General features: G+C 42.1%; 1 long non-coding RNA gene across 2 annotated transcripts in view; it reads left to right on the top strand.

Moving 5' to 3' along the window:
• The window catches only part of LOC144031996 (uncharacterized), a 45,210-nt gene extending 27,894 nt beyond the window's left edge, over positions 1-17,316 (top strand). The window contains exons 5-6 of one of the 2 annotated variants that reach the window (XR_013287649.1): positions 15,139-15,324; positions 17,256-17,316. This is a non-coding gene — a long non-coding RNA (uncharacterized LOC144031996). Of the gene's footprint in view, positions 1-15,138; positions 15,325-15,410; positions 15,513-17,255 lie in introns of those variants that run through there. The other variant, XR_013287648.1, reaches the window with a different exon arrangement.
• Positions 17,317-18,152: the final 836 nt, after the last annotated feature.

The raw sequence follows: 18,152 nt of genomic DNA, 5'->3' as shown, positions 1-18,152 counted from the left end.
TTTTCAACCATTTACATCCGTCCATCCATCCATCCATCCATCCATCCATCGAATTATCGTCCATCTATCATTCATCCATTGAACTATCCATTGAATTATCCATCATCCATCCATCCATCCATCCATCGAATTATCGTCCATCTATCATTCATCCATTGAACTATCCATTGAATTATCCATCATCCATCCATCCATCCATCCATCCATCCATCCATCCATCCATCCATCCATCCATCGAACTGTCCCTCCATTCATCCATCGAACTGTCCATCCATCCAACCACACACCCACCCATTAACCATTCTATTGAACTGTCCATCCATTCATCATCCATCCATCCATCCATCCATCCATCCATCCATCCATCGAATTGTCCATCCATCCAACCTTTGAACTGTCCATCCATCCATCCATCGAATTATCCGTCCATCTATCATTCATCCATTGAACTATCCATTGAATTATCCATCATCCATCCATCCATCCATCGAACTGTCCCTCCATTCATCCATCGAACTGTCCATCCATCCATCCATCCATCCAACCACACACCCACCCACCCATCAACCATTCTATTGAACTGTCCATCCATCCATTCATCATCCATCCATCCATCCATCCATCCATCCATCCATCCATCCAACCACACACCCACCCACCCATCAACCATTCTATTGAACTGTCCATCCATCCATTCATCATCCATCCATCCATCCATCCATCCATCCATCCATCCATCCATCCATCGAATTGTCCATCCATCCCATCCATCCAACCTTTGAACTGTCCATCCATCCATCCATTTTCCTGACTACTAAAAAGAGTTGCATCTTTCTGCTGAAATTAAAAAAGCGCCACATCCTCTCTCTATGCCACCGTCATTTGAGGTCCACTCATCCGTCCGACAACCCATCTGTCCATCCGTTCATTTTTACAAGCGCATTCTCACAACCTTTCATTCCCGATTGTCCGCATAAAATCTCAATGCTCGGTGATTTACAAGACCTCGTCGGCCAGAGAAAGATACTTTCCCCTTTCCCAATGCGAGGCGGACGTGTGCCAAACTATCACAACAGAAGGATGATGTGTGAAAGTCGCAGATTATTTACAGCTGTTGGCTCCACTTGTCGGGTTTGAATAAGCACTCCTGAGCAGGACCATGTTGACGGACGAGCCATTAAGGCTTGGAAGCGCTCTGGATGAAAACGCTATGAGCAGTACCCTCTGGCCTACTTTCATGTCATTATTCATTTTCATTGAATCATTTCGCATCTCAGTCAACCTGACAGGTGGGATTTTTTTTTTTGCTTTAGCCTCTGGGCTGAACCCTCGTGCCATGCAGATAATTGGAAGTGGTGTGAATGAGCAAATACTATGTATACTGAAGTAAATTCTTTAAGTAGAGTGGTGCCTTGAGACTCGTTTAATTTGTTCTGTGGTCACACTTGTAACTTAAAACATTAAAATCTCAAATCATCTTTTCCATTGAACTCGATGGAAATGCCATTAATCAGTTCCAGCCTTTCAAAAAACAACAACAAAAAATGTAATGTTTATTTTAATTATGAAAAATAACACTGCATAAGAGTGCGCTTTATAAAACACAATCATTTCATAATTAAATAGAATGAAAAATAATTAAACCGTTTGATTAAATGATGCTCCTTCTGACGTGCCTGCCTTGGCCACCTGGAGGCAGTTCAATAAGGCGTTAATATGAATTCCACTAGATTTCTAAGCAGTCCTTGCCTCTTTATAGTAGCCAATCATATTACAGTGGTGCAAGTCCTGCCTAGAGCTCAAGTGGGATAGCAAAACACCTCAACTCCTGGGAGCTTATTAGTGCGGAAGTACACTCATTAGTTTTTCTGTGCAGAGGATAAAGAATTTAAGCCTGAGTACTGTGATATTTCCTGTCTACATGTTGTTGAACCATTTCAGATACTTGTTTGAAGAAATGTTGTGGTAAAAGTCTAAGTACCGATTCAACTCCTTTACTTAAGTAAAAGTACAAAGGTGTAGCAGACAAGCCCTGCATGATCAAAACAACCTAACAAAAGATGGTAAATAAATTAATAATTATTCATTAAAAATGAATAAATAAATAAATTCTGAAAATATATATCTATTAGAAAAAAAAAGTCAGGTTGATTTCTATTTGTGTAGTTCTAGCACCCTCTGGTGGCTAGTTTTTTAGTGCAGTTTAATTTTCACAAGGCATGTTTTGGCCCTTCCTTTTAACATCCACGGTAATTGTTAAATGAAGTGGAACGTAATAAGCTTGTGAATCGAGTCAATCAATATGTGGAGGAACTCAATGTGTGCATGCATTAGCAAGTACAGTAAGTGCCTCAATTTTAAGTTTTATTAGAGCTTGTATGTTATTTATGTGCATTGCTGTTATGTACAAAAGCACAAGATTGTGTTTTTTTTTGTATGAGTTTTCTTATATCACCAACCTTCCCACAATAACGTGATAATTATCGTATTGTGACCTTCATATCGTGATATTGTATTGTAATGTTTGGATATGGTTACATCCCCAAGAGTGTGAGTACCTGTGCCATCACTTCGTGATGTTCTTTGTGACTCAGGGTTCTTCACCTTAGGACACATGCCTTCTGCATGACGCCTCATGGCAGAAATTGTCCTATTGGACGTCTTTGCCAAAAGTGTGTTCTTCCATGCTTATTTTTAGCGGTCCACACCTCGTTTTTCACTTTCAAGTCCCGACTTGGGGCCATCACAGCATGCCGACAGACCTCAGAGTCCACTGCCCTCACATTCAGATCCCCCCCCAAACCCCGCGCCTCAATTTTCGTCTTTCGTCACGCTCCCTGCGTGATTTCATATTGGAAGCAGAATGAAAAGCAGATGAAAATTGTGAAATAATCCAACGCTCGCTCTGGCCGATGTCAGAAATTAGAGCCGTTATAAACGTTTGGGTCGAATTGTTTTGACTGAAGGGGAGGCAATTTAACACATCGCTGACATGTACGAGCAAACAATGAGACGTAATCAAACCTTGTTATTGTAACACAAAGCAGAGGGCGCCGCCGATGCTTTACGGGATGAATCAGATGTGACGTCACCGCAGAAGCGTCAAAGACAAGCATCGAGACAACTTTCAGAGCAGCAGATGTAAAAGCCCTGATAAGACGTCACATAAAAATGATGGAGCTATTTGTTATAGCCTGATAAGTAAATGCTGGCATGTCGCATGGGGAACTGTTGCAGCTTGCCCTCATCAAACAGGATACAGTACTGGCAGTAGACTAATGTCTTACATTCGGATAAAGTTAGACAATAAAATGCAATGTTAATACAGATACAGTATTACATGGTATTTTGCATATTTTAACAACACTGGAATAAAGCAGATAAAGTGGAAATGCAATACGCCTGAAGGGGGAAAAAAAGTGATTTTGGCCAATACATTTTGTCAAATACATGTCTAAATCTTTATCTACATCAATTTGAGAATAAAAATGGCACCGCCACCTCTAACGCGAGAATTGCGATGATGTCCCTAATATTTATGGACCAGACCCTATAAGAACCATGAAGTGTTGATATGTGATAACCAGTATGTATAGGCATTTTTTTTTAGGTGTGCATGTCTGTACAGTATACTTGGGGTGTCAAAATTAGTTTGTTAATTTTGAGTTAATGAAAGTTCCTTTAACGTCACTAATTTTTTCCAACGCACGAGTAATGACCGTCACAATGCAGCAGACACATCCACAATGCATATATTTTTGGAGACTGGAGTCAAGTTGTATTTTACTATTTTAAAAATGTGCAGAAGTTCAGAAGTGAATGTGCAGAACTTACTTCATGTTAAAGATTAGATAGCTCTTAACATGTGCACTGAGCTGTCATCAATGTCTTGCAAATGCAATTATGCCATCTAATGGCAGAAAAAAAATGACCAACGCAATATCACACGCATTTTTTTGTTTTTTTTTTACAGTTCAGTACATCTTTTTAATTTTAACTCATCCATCCATCCATTTTCTTGACCGCTTATTCCTCATAAGGGTCGCGGGGGGTGCTGGAGCCTATCTCAGCTGGCTTTGGGCAGTAGGCGGGGTACAACCTGGACCGGTTGCCAGCCAATCGCAGTAATTTTGACTCTATTTTCTGAATTATTCTGAAAGTACTGTATCAATGACTATAAAAGATGCAGCCATATTTGTATTTAACATTTTTTCCACTTTTATGTTAACAAAAGTATGAAAACTTATTGTACATTTTATTGTACATTTAGAACGATATAAAATTTGTGATTAATCGTGAGTTAACTATTGAAGTCATGTGATTAATTACGATACAAACATTTCAATCGCCTGACACGCCTATATACGTTTTGGATTGGACTTCTTGGTGAATAATGTATCTTAGGTAATAGTAAGGGGAACTGGAATTAAAGGCTGTACAGCATAAAGGCTACATTGCATTCACGAGTCATTTTTCCAATCTCACTGGCGTGGAGACTAATTGGCGACCTGATGGCAACTTGAGTTGCTAGTTGCGGCGACGTCTCCTAGACTAGCTGTGTCGCTAGGGAGTCATGGGAAATTCAAATATTTGATTGTTGAGGAGACCTTTTGGAGGTTTTTTTCTTCTCAAGTGGTGCATCTCTGTCACGGCAAGCACGGGGAGGAGAGAGAACCAGAATGCACCTCGGTCGTTGTTGCTTTGAATCGGGTGACTTCACTTCCACGCGACTCTTCACTAAACCTCTCTCAAAGCCGCTCACCTGTAGCACACCTCTTAATCAAAGGAGCCCTGGAGAGACGTCACAACACACCTTTTAGTCCCGCCCAGCTGGGTTGGTGTTTGCAAGGCTTGTCCTCTAATCCATCCTCTGCGAGTCGTGCTCAGGACAAGAGAGGAGGGGTATAAAAAAAATAAAAAAACGGACAAGAAAAGTTTACGGACGGAACGGACAAACTATTTTAATCCCTGTAATGGAATTGGCATGTAAACTCAAGAGGCTGGAAGTAAACAGAAGGAAAATGGAGAGGGATGGATGTGCTTTCCAGGGGAAAGGCTGTGTTGAAACTCACGGTTCGTAACCCCTCCTTCGCTTCTCCCTCCCAGCGAGAGCAGACCACAAGATACTTTAAAACCTTTTCCGGACCATCTCTTGTAAGCGCATTTCCCAGTTTGGATAAACACGGCAGCCTTCTGGCCACAAAGAATATTTATGCTCAAACTTGAGGTTTGTTTTTAAAGTAACAGTGAGGAAAAACATTTTTTTGCTCACGAGCTCCCCCTGCTGTCATGAATTATAATACACTTGCAAAAATGAGAACATGCATTTTGTTGACAAGCTAATGTAGGATGTCGTCTCATTTATAGCCTCTTAGCTAACATTACAGCCTGTTTTGAACAATCCATCCGTCTAATTCTGCCCCAAAAAAGGTTTCGTGATTTGAAAATATGAGCCCAATATAAATCATTGCGAAACATTTTCCACCATTAATGTGACTGTAACTCGTGCAATTCATTGAACAAAATATTTTTTCAACGGGAGGTTGAATATTGTGGTTGCACAAGTTCGCATACCCTCAGAATGTGGCTGTGTTCAGAATTAACCAATTACATTCAAATTCATGTTAAATGGGTTGAAAGTGTTAACTCATGGATATTTGATATTTATCTGTAACAGTGGCATTGAATTAATCGAGTGTCTTTGATTGAACCCAACTCAGCCTGTTCCTCAAGTTACAGCTATTTAAAGGATTTAAATATCTTGGTGTCATTTTGTAGATCACAAAAACCTGATATTTGACAGGGGTGTGTAGACTTTTTATGGCCACTGTTAATAGTATTGACGATGAAGAGCAGCATTATTTGTCAGGCTGTCATCTCACGCGACACCATGGCTTTTGGGTGGAGTGGGGGTGACGGTGGGACCCATTAGAAGGAGCGACCATCAACCGGCACTCGGCGGCTACGAGTTTGCCAAGAGAGTGATGCGGCTTTAATGTCTTTCCATGTGCTTCTTATGCTTCTGCGAAGCTGCTCCCTGCCAGATATTATCAGCAGGCGCTGGTCAAGTGGTGGTGGTGGTAATAGTGCGGGGCTCCTTTTTTTAGGTCTTCCTTTGGTTTCAACACTGTCCAGACGCAGCCTGAGTGGGCCAAAGTGTGGGACTTTGGCAGTGGGGGATACTTTGTCAATGGATTAAAAAGCTTTTTTATCACCATGTGGATTGTCACTTGACACTTGAAGATAATGTCGTCATCGGAGCGAGGGGGTGGAAGGAGGGTGTTGTTGTTTGACCACTACCACCAAACTGATGTAGGATACCATATTGTCTCATTTTTTGAATGCTATTACCTTTAGCAAACATCACAGGACGTTACCACTAATTCATATTTTATTCTTAATTTTTTGCCCAAAAAATTCTGGAAAAATATTTTTGCAAATGTCAATTATTTTACCAAAACAAAATGTAAAGAAAAATCCCAGTTTTGTTTAATATTTGCCTGAAAACTAGTTGTCATTTCTGCCCATATTCCTCAGTAACAGCAATGTATAATGCCAGACAAAATATTCAATAATTGCAGCCAAAGCGTTACTTCTTGTGTTCCTTGTTTATTAACGCAACATGTGACTCTGTTTGTGATTTGCATTTATTCAATAAAATTGCTCAAAAAATAAAAATGCCTGCCTGCCGAGGTGGATAAAATCGGTGCATTTTGCTGCTTCATTCATTTTTCACAAAGGCAATATTAATAAAAATGCCGTGATTAGACTAGTATAGGAAATTTTTGACTTGACGTCATCCTTTAAACGTTGAACATCGATGAGTATAAAGTCAACTCATCGACTAGGTGAAAAATCAATTGAACTCTTGTAAGAGAATAAACCTCTTTTGACTCAATTTTGCTGTAGTGTGGACTTATAAAATCAAGACCAAAATAGTATAGTTTTTTACACCAAAAAGATTTAGGCAATTTTTTTTGACAAGAAATTTGGCCAAAAATCTAGCGTGACGATACTATTCTTTCAGACAGAACATAATCCATCCTCAGAAAGGCCATTCACTCGGTTTCAACTATGTGATTTAACCCTCGACAGGATAGTGACCAGACACATTTGCAGGACACATATAGACAAACAAGCTTTCAAACTCACATTCAAATCGATCCACAATTTCCATTCTACAATTCACTGAACATGCATTGTTTTGGAATGTGGGCAGAAGCCAGGGTACAAAATAAAATAAAATAAAATACACAAACATGATAAATGGCTGAATCGTGAGACCATTTGAGAAAGGAAAGCCATTCAAATGCCTTGACGCAGTAAATCATCAACTGCAAAAAGAGACATCAACACAAAATTTTTACACGGCAGTCAGAACATCGATTATAATTCTCAACACACCACCCGTGTATAACATTTCTATCACCCCCCCCCCGGAGATGTAGCGGCATTTCAGTGGATTATCAACGCCACTCTTAAATGCTGTCCGAGTGTCGACAGTACTGTATTTTTTTCAACCGTGACATTTAATACGGTGAGTAAATCACTCCAGAGACCTGTTATTCAGCCAAGAATGCAATTACATACTTTCAAATAAAAACTTGAAAGGGCCCAACAAGTTTTAAAACGCAGTGTGCGCTCGCGGGACGGCGGGCCAGGAATTCCAAGCAGTTGGAATATGCTAACATCCCTTGTGTGGGCAAAGGGGGAGTGAGGAGGGGGAGTGTGTTTGAAAGGAGACTAAACTAAAATGTCTAGTGACGGCCTATAGCTTTTGAAGTTAGCAGGGAGGCTCTCCATATTAGCTTGAAGGAAAGTGAGGGTAACATGGAGGTGAGCAAATTTAGCACTAAGGTTAAATCACAAGGGTTCACCATTTTTGCACACAAGCTAGCAAAATCAACATGGAGCCTTGTTTTGTTACAACAGAAGCCGGTGTTAGCACAGGCTCTGATAAGCTAAGCTAGGTTTGCCATGTTAGCACAGAGGCTAGCGAGGCTAGCACAGAAGTTGTCAACATTAGCATGCAGGTTTGCACGGACTCTATTGAAGTTTGTTGATTCTTTGCGAAGTTAGCATGTGTCCACCATGTTAGCATGGAGATTAGTAAAGTTAATGTGCAGCACATGAACACAGAGGCTAGTGAAGCTAGCATGTTAGCCAGCAAAGTTAGCAGGCAGGCTCACCATGTTAGCACAAAGGTTGAAGTCTGTAGGTCTGTTCAGTACAATCTCCTCTTCCTCACCAGAAATAAATTATAAAGACAACAAGGTGTAAAAGCAGTGACTCACGCCTGATGTAATACTTCAAGGCGTATTTTGGGATTTAACTCCCCGCGGGCCGTTTCCTGAGATTTTGGCAGCGGACGTCTGATTAGCTCACCCCTCAAAGATCCAGGAATGCTGTCACCCAGGTTTTAAGGATCGGTTGCTGATCCGACGTGTTGCCCTGTTTTACACATGGAAAAATGCTTAAGCATGTGCCGCCTCTGGGTTGCACCTTTAACGAATGGAGCCACGGTCAAAGTAACCTGGCAAAGCTGAGGAGTTTACAGGCCCCTTGTTATACTAAATTTCAATCAGAATGACAATCATTTTATTGGCCAAGTATGTAAAAAGGAATTTGTCTCTGGTAGTATGAGCTACTAACCTTGCTCTCGCAAGATGAATTCTCACGTTTCACAACCCTGGAGAATACTGCAGACAGCCGCCGTTCCAAACCACTGGTGGTTCGGACCAATCACAGAGCGACATTGTGTTTGGGGGCGGGATATACAACTGCGACGAAACCAGGAAGCCAGCGCCAATGCCGGACCTAACAAACAAACCTAACATGGACGAATGGACGCTACAATTAATCCTGTTCTCGCAGAATTACTCACCGTTTCCTTGTTGAAGGTTGAACAGCGAGATGCGCTTCGTGCATTTCTATCTGGTAAGATGTTTGTGCTTTTCCCCCCTTCGACAAGAACGAACATGAAATTTTCACCCGTGGCCATGATTGGTTAAAACAAACGTGCAATGTCGCATCGTCCAATCAGCTTGAATTATTGTACAGAATCTCCCGCCTTTTCCCAACGAAATTACCGTGGAGAGGTACCAGATGGATATGCTTCACAATATTGCCAGGCTATTGCCATGTTACTGAGCTACACTAGTATTGTGGAAACAACTATGACAAACCAACAAATACAGTAATACTGTCATACAGGGATCTGGAAAATGTTCAAAGTGGAATTTTGCATCAACTGTTTAGGGAATTGATTGCAAGAGGGCAGAAACTATTGGAATGTCTGCTGGTTTTACTGTGGTGACCCAGGTGTTGAGAGTCCGTGAGGATTTTGCCCGCCCTTGTCTTGTTTCCGTGCTTCCTCAGAAGCCACAGGAAGCACGTCTTCTGCTGGGCCTTTTTCAGGAAGGCGCTGATGTTAGTCATGACCTAGCAACAATAAGAGAAGGAAATAAATTAGAAAGTAAGGCTCGGTTGCTACTGAGCTATTCAGACACAAATACTGGTTAAACATTTTTGTGTAGCTACCTGACAACGATAATAACGGGGACAAAGAGAACCAGGTATCTTTAGCAGTCTTAGAACGCAGACTTTGACCAACTGATGGGAAGCTCGTAAAAATGCTGAGTCATGTTACCTGTGCAACCAATACATCCATTACACAAAAATGCAGGACAGCTGGACTTTTTTTGTTTTTTGGAACTGGAAACAGATCTGGCTAACTGGAGCCACATTTCCCTCTGCTCGCCGGTGCGGCCCCAGGGGGATCCATTTGTGACATGACACAAATTTTCCGCTGACAGCGAAACGAATAAATAAGCAAACAATTCCGAAAAAAGGGCTTTAAGGCTGATTGTGTGTATTCCTGCTCACAAGCAAAGGCCCTAGAGGCTTCTGGCCAGGCTAAGCGGAGCAAATGGCACCACTAAATGGATATTCAGGATCCGGTGTCACTTTATTTTTTTCTGGGAGAAAATTACTCAATTGGTCGTGTTAACACATTGGATGTTGTGTCGAAAATCATGCGTTTTTTTTTTTTTTTTGGTTTGTAGTTAAACATGTCACTTTATTGTTGTTTTTGGTTTGGCTCACTTTTAATTGTTTCTGAGAGGAATGTTTGGTTTATCCGTTGGGGAAAAAATAAATAAATAAGGTGTTCTTCCTCATGATTTTTTTCTTCCACACGGAGTAACCATCTTCCGTTCCGAGGAAGACCCCTGAGACTCCTCCGCTTCGCCATGACGACCGCTCAAACATGCCGTTGGTTGGCATTGGGTCGGCTGCCAAAATGTGTTTCCTTGCGCTGCTGTTTTCCCTCAAGTACCTTGTGCCCTACCCTCAGGGAGCTTCGTGATCAGCAGGGGAATCGGTGCAGGGAATAACAAGGAAACTAGGGCAACACAGTGGTTTTACTCATATTCCCATCTGTCTTTGGTAGCAGCTGTGTTTAGAAATTGTAAAATAGGGAATGGAACAGAGTTTGTGTGCATAGATTGACATGCAGTGTTCCCATTTCCTCCACCAACAAAACAACAAGACCATTTACAGGAGACAGGCTTGATTGTACTTTGATACGTGGTGGTCCAAAGCTTCTACAAGCACTCCTAGGAACGTCTCAAATAGGATGTTTCTGTTTTGTAGTACGGGATGAGTGAGGTCCAAATTTTAAAGTAGTCCCCACTAACAAGCTTTAATATTTCCCAATATGGGAGTAGCCGGGAGAGAGGAGTTATTTTAAGATTTACTGGTGAGGGTAAGGTTTTGGGGTTGCAAATTAGGATTAGTGGTTATGGGTTGCATTTTGGGGTCAGATGAGTTTAATGTTAGGTCTATAGGTTAGGTTTAGTGGTTGCAGGTTTGGATTAAGGGGTTGTTTCAGGGTTATTGTTCACGGTTAGGATTAGTTCCGTTTAGGGATTAGGGTTCGGTTTACAGGTTAGGGTGTAGGGATAGAATCTGGCATGGTTAAGGTAAAGGTTAGGTTAACGGGTTATGATTATGATTAGCAACTAGTTGCTGTAGGTTTAAGGTTTTGGGTTTACAATTAGGGGTTATGGTTATGTTTAGGATCACAGATCGTACACATTTATGTTTATGGGTTATGTTTCAGGAGAATGGAAAGGCTTAGTTGCACCACTTGGGTGAATTGTATTACTTGAACTCTGTAGTGGGAATCCAGCCCAAGACGGATTGAGGCTTGGATTGGTGGCTCATAAAATGTTGGCAGTCAAAGATCTCCCCACTGTGGCACTTTACTCCGACCATCTCCTGAGGGAAATGTTTGCATTTTGTGAATTCAATGCGTTACTTTCTTAGGAAATCCAACTAAATTGTCAGCTGGTAGTTCAGCTGGATATGACTGACCAAAAGGACAACAAACACGTACAGAAGCTGCCTCACCTCCTCCCCAGAACAAGCATGACATCAGCCGACAGCCGTTCCGCTGTTTACGCGCTTTATTTTCAGGGCTCCATTATGCTTGTTTCTGCAGTGCTTTTAGTCGCTCGGGAGGAAGAGCGCAGCGCGAGCAGCCGTTGTTAATATTGGCTGCATCTGCTGAAAACCAAATAACAGCGGGTGGTCACCTTTCATCATAGAATGACGGGAATCGGGGGCAGGGATAGTGGGGTTGAAGTGAGGTGGGTGGGTTGTAAGGTGAAACCGTACAATGTATGCATGTCCGTGACATCGGCGCCAAAATTCGGCCCTGTGTCCAGTGAGAAGAAACCATCAGGAAAAATGCTAATGCCACATAGAAGGAATGTTAGGTTTCTTGACCTTAGTGGTGGGATCGAAACGGATATCGACAGTCCTGATTACAACATTGGTATTGATATTGATTGATACCAGTGTGATGATGATGATGATGATGATGAATTTTCAAGAATGGCCGCACCTATGAAACCAAACTTCACCTACTGCTTGAGGTTTGGAAATTGATAGAACATTCAGAACATAGTAAATAGTAGCAAGTGGTGCTTATGCTATGTGCACGTTAGTACAAGTGAATGCTATTTATCATTTTACACGAAATGTTGATAGATTTGATGGATGTTTGGAATGAGCTAATATCTGAAGAAAACCACAATTTCTGTAACAACAAGTATCCAAAAGTAATCATCACTGTTATATAAATCAAGACATAAATCTGTCAGATGTTCCTGCAAGTCATAAAGCTTTAACTCACTCTCCTGCAAAATGATGAAAATGGCGTTAGCCTAGTCTTCTGTGGGGAAATTTATATGAGCGATATGTATTTACTTGCTATCAGATCCGTGTCGAAAAATGTCCTATCATGCTCTATATCAGTCTGGACAGTATCCATCCAGACACCACATGCACCACCGCATTCGCGGCACTGTGTCTCGATTCTGACAGAGCGGAGGTCGCCAGGGCGTAGCCATCCACGAGATGTAGCTTGCCGATAATTTTTTCACTGAGTACTGAAAAATCCTACTCACGTAACTATTTGAGAAATACCTTCATACCAGTACTTGAGTCAATTTTTTGTCAAGTAACAGTACTCCTGTCTGATTTAAGTTCCTTTCTATTAAAGGTAACGAATATTAGCCTGAACAAAAAAAAAAAAAAATCCCATTTAGGGGTGCACATGGTAGTTATGTTTAATTGGCAAAACCCATCGGCTAGAGGATGGGAAGGGTTGGGGGGTGGTCAGTGGGGCTGTGTGTGTTGGGATGTTGGGGGAGGTGGGTGTTTTGTAGTGCTATCTCGCAGCTGTTTGACTCTGGACGGCGAGGTCTCCCGGCATAAATTTCACTGATATCACCTCCATCAGAGGCCCATAAACCTGATTTATTATAAATAGAACTCTCGTGTGTTTACGGCACACATTCTTGAGTCCGCAACATCTTTCAAAGTGAGCATTTGCAGGTGCTCTGGCTCAGCCTCCGTGGGGCAGGAAGAACAAGGAAGGAGAGAGGGGGGCAATGGAAGAAAAGGGCAGGATAAACGATGGTGATGAGCTTGGGAAAACATGGCAGCTATTACAACAAGGATTTTACTGAGCATCAAAGTATTTACTGAAGTTTATAAATGTAGTCATTTTCAAGGCACTCCCTAATCATAATATGCAGGTGGTATTCCACAAGGCTACAGATGCAATGTTCTCAATATCTCTATCTCAATCTAGGTATTTAGCTAGCTGCCTGTTGATTGTTATTAGCATGCTAGCTGGGTACACAGTGCGGTTTGCTGAAGTCAGAAGCGTATTCTCAACCAGAATTTAGTTGAATTGCGAATTGGAAAACCTCAGGGAGTTTGGCTGAACAATGAAATGGTTTTCTCTGACTAATGCTGTTCTTTCTATTTATTTATTTGGCCACATTGGACATCTTGTGGCTTTTCACTGATTCACACATTAAGCAGCATGACAAACCGCACATTTCCTTTTTTGAGACTTTCCCTGTGTAGTATTTCAGGAAAACTAATAAGTAATAGATGTCCAAACCAGCCCTAAACACTTGACAGTGGAAATGGCAGCTTTGTGAAATAACAGCTTTAAAGCTTACTAAATTCCCTTCTCAAACAGCTGTGTTAGAAAAGTGGTTAGTCGTTAGCAAATTTATTGATCTGCATTGAGCTTTTTTTGCCACCGTGTAAAAAAATAAATCTTTAACCGTAGTGTTGCACAATTGTTCCAGAAGCACCTGCTATGACATGCAACGTGGCTAGGATTGGTATTTATTTACAACGGATAACACACACGCACACGCACACACACACAAAGCCATCATGTAAACAAATACCCACGATCGTCCACAATCTGGCTTGTGTTTGCTTTCTGGCTTTTTTCTTACACAGGGTGGAAATATTTAGCCCTGATGAAACCTGCATCTGGACGACCACAACCCCTCAAATCAAATAAACCAGGGAGCTCTATTCTTTTCTCTTTTTCCCACTCCCTCTTCCATAAAACCCATCAAGAGGAATGCTGGTAATCCATGTCAACTCCTCCATCATGTCTCTCATTACCAGCCATATTGTTCCCATTAGGCCTCAATATCCTCAGCTCCTATCAAGGGAACGGAACAAAAAGTTCAGCCTTTAGGGGTACAATGCCTTGTCACTGGGCTAGGATTCTCAAACTACTTAGCTAACCTTTTGAAACTGGGTACATGGTTGTAGACGGCATCTACTACTGTACCCTGGTTTCTGGTAGTGTTGGGTTGCACCATCATAAATACTGTGGTGTTACTCTAGAAACTAAACATTTGCCACAATTGCTTCTTTTATGTAAGATGCAAATGATTGTCCATGGGGTAGAGTGACATAGCCAACTCCTTAGGGGTCAGATATGTTGTCCAACTGTACCCCTTTTTCAGAGAGTCTGTACCCGAAAAAAGAAAAAAAAAAAAAAAAGTAAAATGTAGCTCTTTTCAATATTTGCCGTCCACAGACATACACGCTCAGATATGGGTTTGGCCACCAAAGCTTTTGGTCAATGTTAAGGAAATATCTACATAATTGCAGGGCTGGACGGGACGTGAACTTTGCTACCACATGAACGTGAGTCGGCTTTGCATGTGCAACAGCCCTGACCTCCTCACCACTTCACTCCGTTGACTTCGAGCCGCTGCCTGCATTTTGCATCGGAACTTGTAACAACAGGGAGTTTCATGGTGTGGTTTTGGGAAAATCCCCAGATAGTCTTCTGATGTGGAAGCTGTCATATCTTATTTTAAGCCTCCGAGGCACATTGGCCATGCTCGTTGTTATGGCAATCTGTCACGTACGACGTCGATGCCGTTCTATGGTAAATGTTGGTACGATCCAAGTCTCTGAGGCTTCCATCTTTGTAAACAAGCCCGTAAGTTCAATGGAAAGCGCTACGTCTCAGCCATTCAGCAAATTGGTTCAGTGCATTGTCCCGTGCTTCAGCAGACTGTAATCAAGATTAGGGGGACCACATAATTTTTTTTGTGAAGACTGACCTAGTAGATTTTGAGATACAAGGGTTCTAAGGAAAGTCGCCGCGGAAAATGTCAAAATTCGGCAGGCCGTAGCTCTGAAACCCGTGCTCCGATCGACATGAAATTTGAGATTGTTTTGTGCCATCACCATCAAAAGGTACATTACAATAAACATCTTCTTGGTTTAAATTTTCAGATTTTTTTTGGTGATTTCTCATGGAGTGACCTTCAAGGTTCAGTGGTACAACTTGTCAGGTGGTCTAATCCTAACAACATCAGTTAAGAAGGGCAAACCCACTATGGAATCTGCACCAAGCAGCCCTCACACATGCCCACACGACTCTTCCCACATCTGGACTGACATGGCAAAGCTCTTAAGATCGTGAGTAACTGTGGCTTGCCATTTTATTTTGAAAGTTACCACATGTGTCTCTTCTAATGGAACCACACCACTTGATCTGGTTTTAGAGTGGCCCGGCAACAATTTTAAGGATGCGTAAACACAGAAATATACGAAACGAAGAAGAAGAAGTGCACATTGACAACATTGTAATTTTGTAACGGTTCAAGACAAATTGGGAAAAAAGTGACATTTTGGGGTGACTCCAGGACCTCTGGAATGGGGTGTGGGAGATTTGCAGCACTTCTTTGGCCAAAAAAGGTCAGTGGCAGCCATGTGAATAATTTTGTAAAAGGTCTGAACCTGATAAAATGGACAAAACAATATGTGATTTTTTTTTTTTTTTTAAGAAAAAGGTGCATCCACTGTTGCTGGTGTGCTTATGGAAGGTTTTCCTGACATCCTGGCATAAACACGTGGCATTAGAAGGAACTTCTAAAATTCTCAGTTTGAAGATGCTAAAACAGATGCCAAAACAAAATCCTCTTGTTTTTTTGTAAATTATGAGTGAGTCCAGGGTCTCTGTTGTGGGTATGGAAGGTGTCCCCGGACCACTTAGCTCAAAAAGGGTTTGTGGCAGCAACGTCCAAAAAAGCCGCCAACTCTAAAATCCAATTTGGTCGAAAAAGGTTCTTTTGCCAAAGTGCATTTTTTTTGCCCTTTCTGAGTTGCAGCAATTGTGTGTAAACTTTCCCAGACCTCTGGCCCCAAATAAGGGCTGCAGTAAACCTGAAGAATGAAGATTTTGCAAACGTTCTTACCAATTCGGAAAATTTTAGGGTCTGTTTCTAGGGGAGAAGACCTGAGCCTCTCACAGGAGTGCGGAGGAGAATTTAGCTTTAGTGTGTGAACGAGCGCTTGTTTATTGACTTGAGGTGTGCGTGTGTGGTAGTGGTGGTCGTGGTGTGGGGCACTGGGAGTAAACTTTATTAACCTGGCCTGCCTTGAATGGAAGACACCTGCTGTTGGCACTTAGGCTGTCATTACTGCTGTAGAGAACTGCAGGGAGGGCCCTGGCCATGCCCAATCCCGCCTGCTGCTCCTTTGTCCCACCGTCCTTCAGCCAACAATCAAGTGCCACGATGTTTACAATGAGATTGCTTCTCATCGGCTATCGTTGCTACGATGACAAAACCTCGCTTGTCAGCAATCAAAATTGCAAAGCGGAAATCAACTGACTCTGGTTTAGCCCCCTTTTGTCCACGTATAAACAGGGGCACTGCCTTCGATTGACTTTTTTTTTTTTCTTTTTTCTTTTTTTTTTTTAACGTTGCCACGTTGCAGCAGGCGTCGTCGAAAGAATGAAACGGACTATTCAATGCGGACAAAAAAGCAGCAGCGCTCTGGACGGATAAGGAGCGCAGATGGGGAGTTATTGTCAGCTTGAAGTGAGTCCGGTTGGACGCAGCAGATAAGCGCTGCCCTCCTGATTTCACTCACATCCCTGTCAGCCAGGAATTCACGCTCGCTACTTCCTGTCACTTACAGACCCTTGGTCGAGGGGCAGCTGTGGGAAGCTTAGGGATTATCCCAATTAAATGCAATTTAGATCCTATTCTACCAGAAGTGAAAATCTCTGATACTGGAAACAGACATAAGATCCTTTAATGTCACCAATATTTCAGTGAAGCAACAAAAAAATTAAGGCTGGTGTTGGAAGTTTTTTTTTGTCTCAACTTCTCAAGTGTTTCGAGACCCAAAAATGAGAACTCCAATTTGCAAGGGAGGAGTATTTTTAACCATTTAGTCAGGTCCTAATCTCTCCAAGTTTTTTTATTTGCTGCTATTTCCTGTTTTTGGGCCAGGAGTTTTCAAAAACCCATATCCATACCAGGGATCCTAGATGCATCCACAAAGCTAAATAAACCCCAATTGTAAATAAACCCCTTTTCCATTTTCTCATCCTTTTTGAGCCCGAGGTCCGGGAAACCTTCCACAGTCACACCAAGGAACCATGGACTCACCTGTGTAAAGGGGTTTTGGTAAGTGGACTGCTTTTTATATGGCGCTTTAGCTACACCATATGGTGCCCAGGGCGCTTTACAGTGCCTCACATTCACCCATTCACACATACATTCACACACTAATGGCCGACTGCTGCCATGCAGGGCACTTCCAGGTCCATTGGGAGCAAATCAGGGTTCAAGGACACTTCGACATGGTCACCAGGGGTGAGGATCGAACCCACAATCTCACAGATCGGAGTTGACCACTCTACCACTGAGCCATGCTGCCCCAGTTTTGAGGATTTTTGCTTGTCATGAAATGAACATTTTGGGGAATTTTAATTTTGGGCCCAGGAAGTCTAGGAAGCCTTCCACATCCATGCCAGAGATCCCAGACGAATCCAGAAATTGAAAAAAATTAGTAACTTTTTTTCAGAGAGGTTGATCATTTTACCATTCTGTAAATTTTTCAACTTTGCCCCTTTTCGGGGCCCAAAGTCTGGGAAACCTTCAGAAACACCAGGGAACTGTCGACACACCTGGAGGGTTGATGATTTTGGGCCAATTTGTCTGGTCTGGACCTGTCAAGAAATTACAATTTAGTGAATCTGCTAACACAGCCAACTCTTTGGGCCAGGAGGTGAGAAACTTAAAATACTCGCACCAGGGCCCTTGGACCAATGCAGAAATGGTGGGGAGGGGGGAAAAAAAAGAGGCATTTTTCCAGTGTGTTGATTTGTGTGCATGTGTGTCTGTGTTTATCAAGACTGTCGTGAAATCTCAAGTTCTTAAAGTTGTTGATGCCACCTCCCTTCTGGGCCAGGAAACCTTTCTTAACCACACCAGGGCTCCTGGACCCATTAT

The sequence above is a fragment of the Festucalex cinctus genome, chromosome 12, assembly GCF_051991245.1.
Source record: "Festucalex cinctus isolate MCC-2025b chromosome 12, RoL_Fcin_1.0, whole genome shotgun sequence".
NCBI lineage: Eukaryota > Metazoa > Chordata > Actinopteri > Syngnathiformes > Syngnathidae > Festucalex > Festucalex cinctus.
Note: the sequence above shows the minus strand (reverse complement) of the source record. Positions and strands in the feature narration are given on the sequence as shown.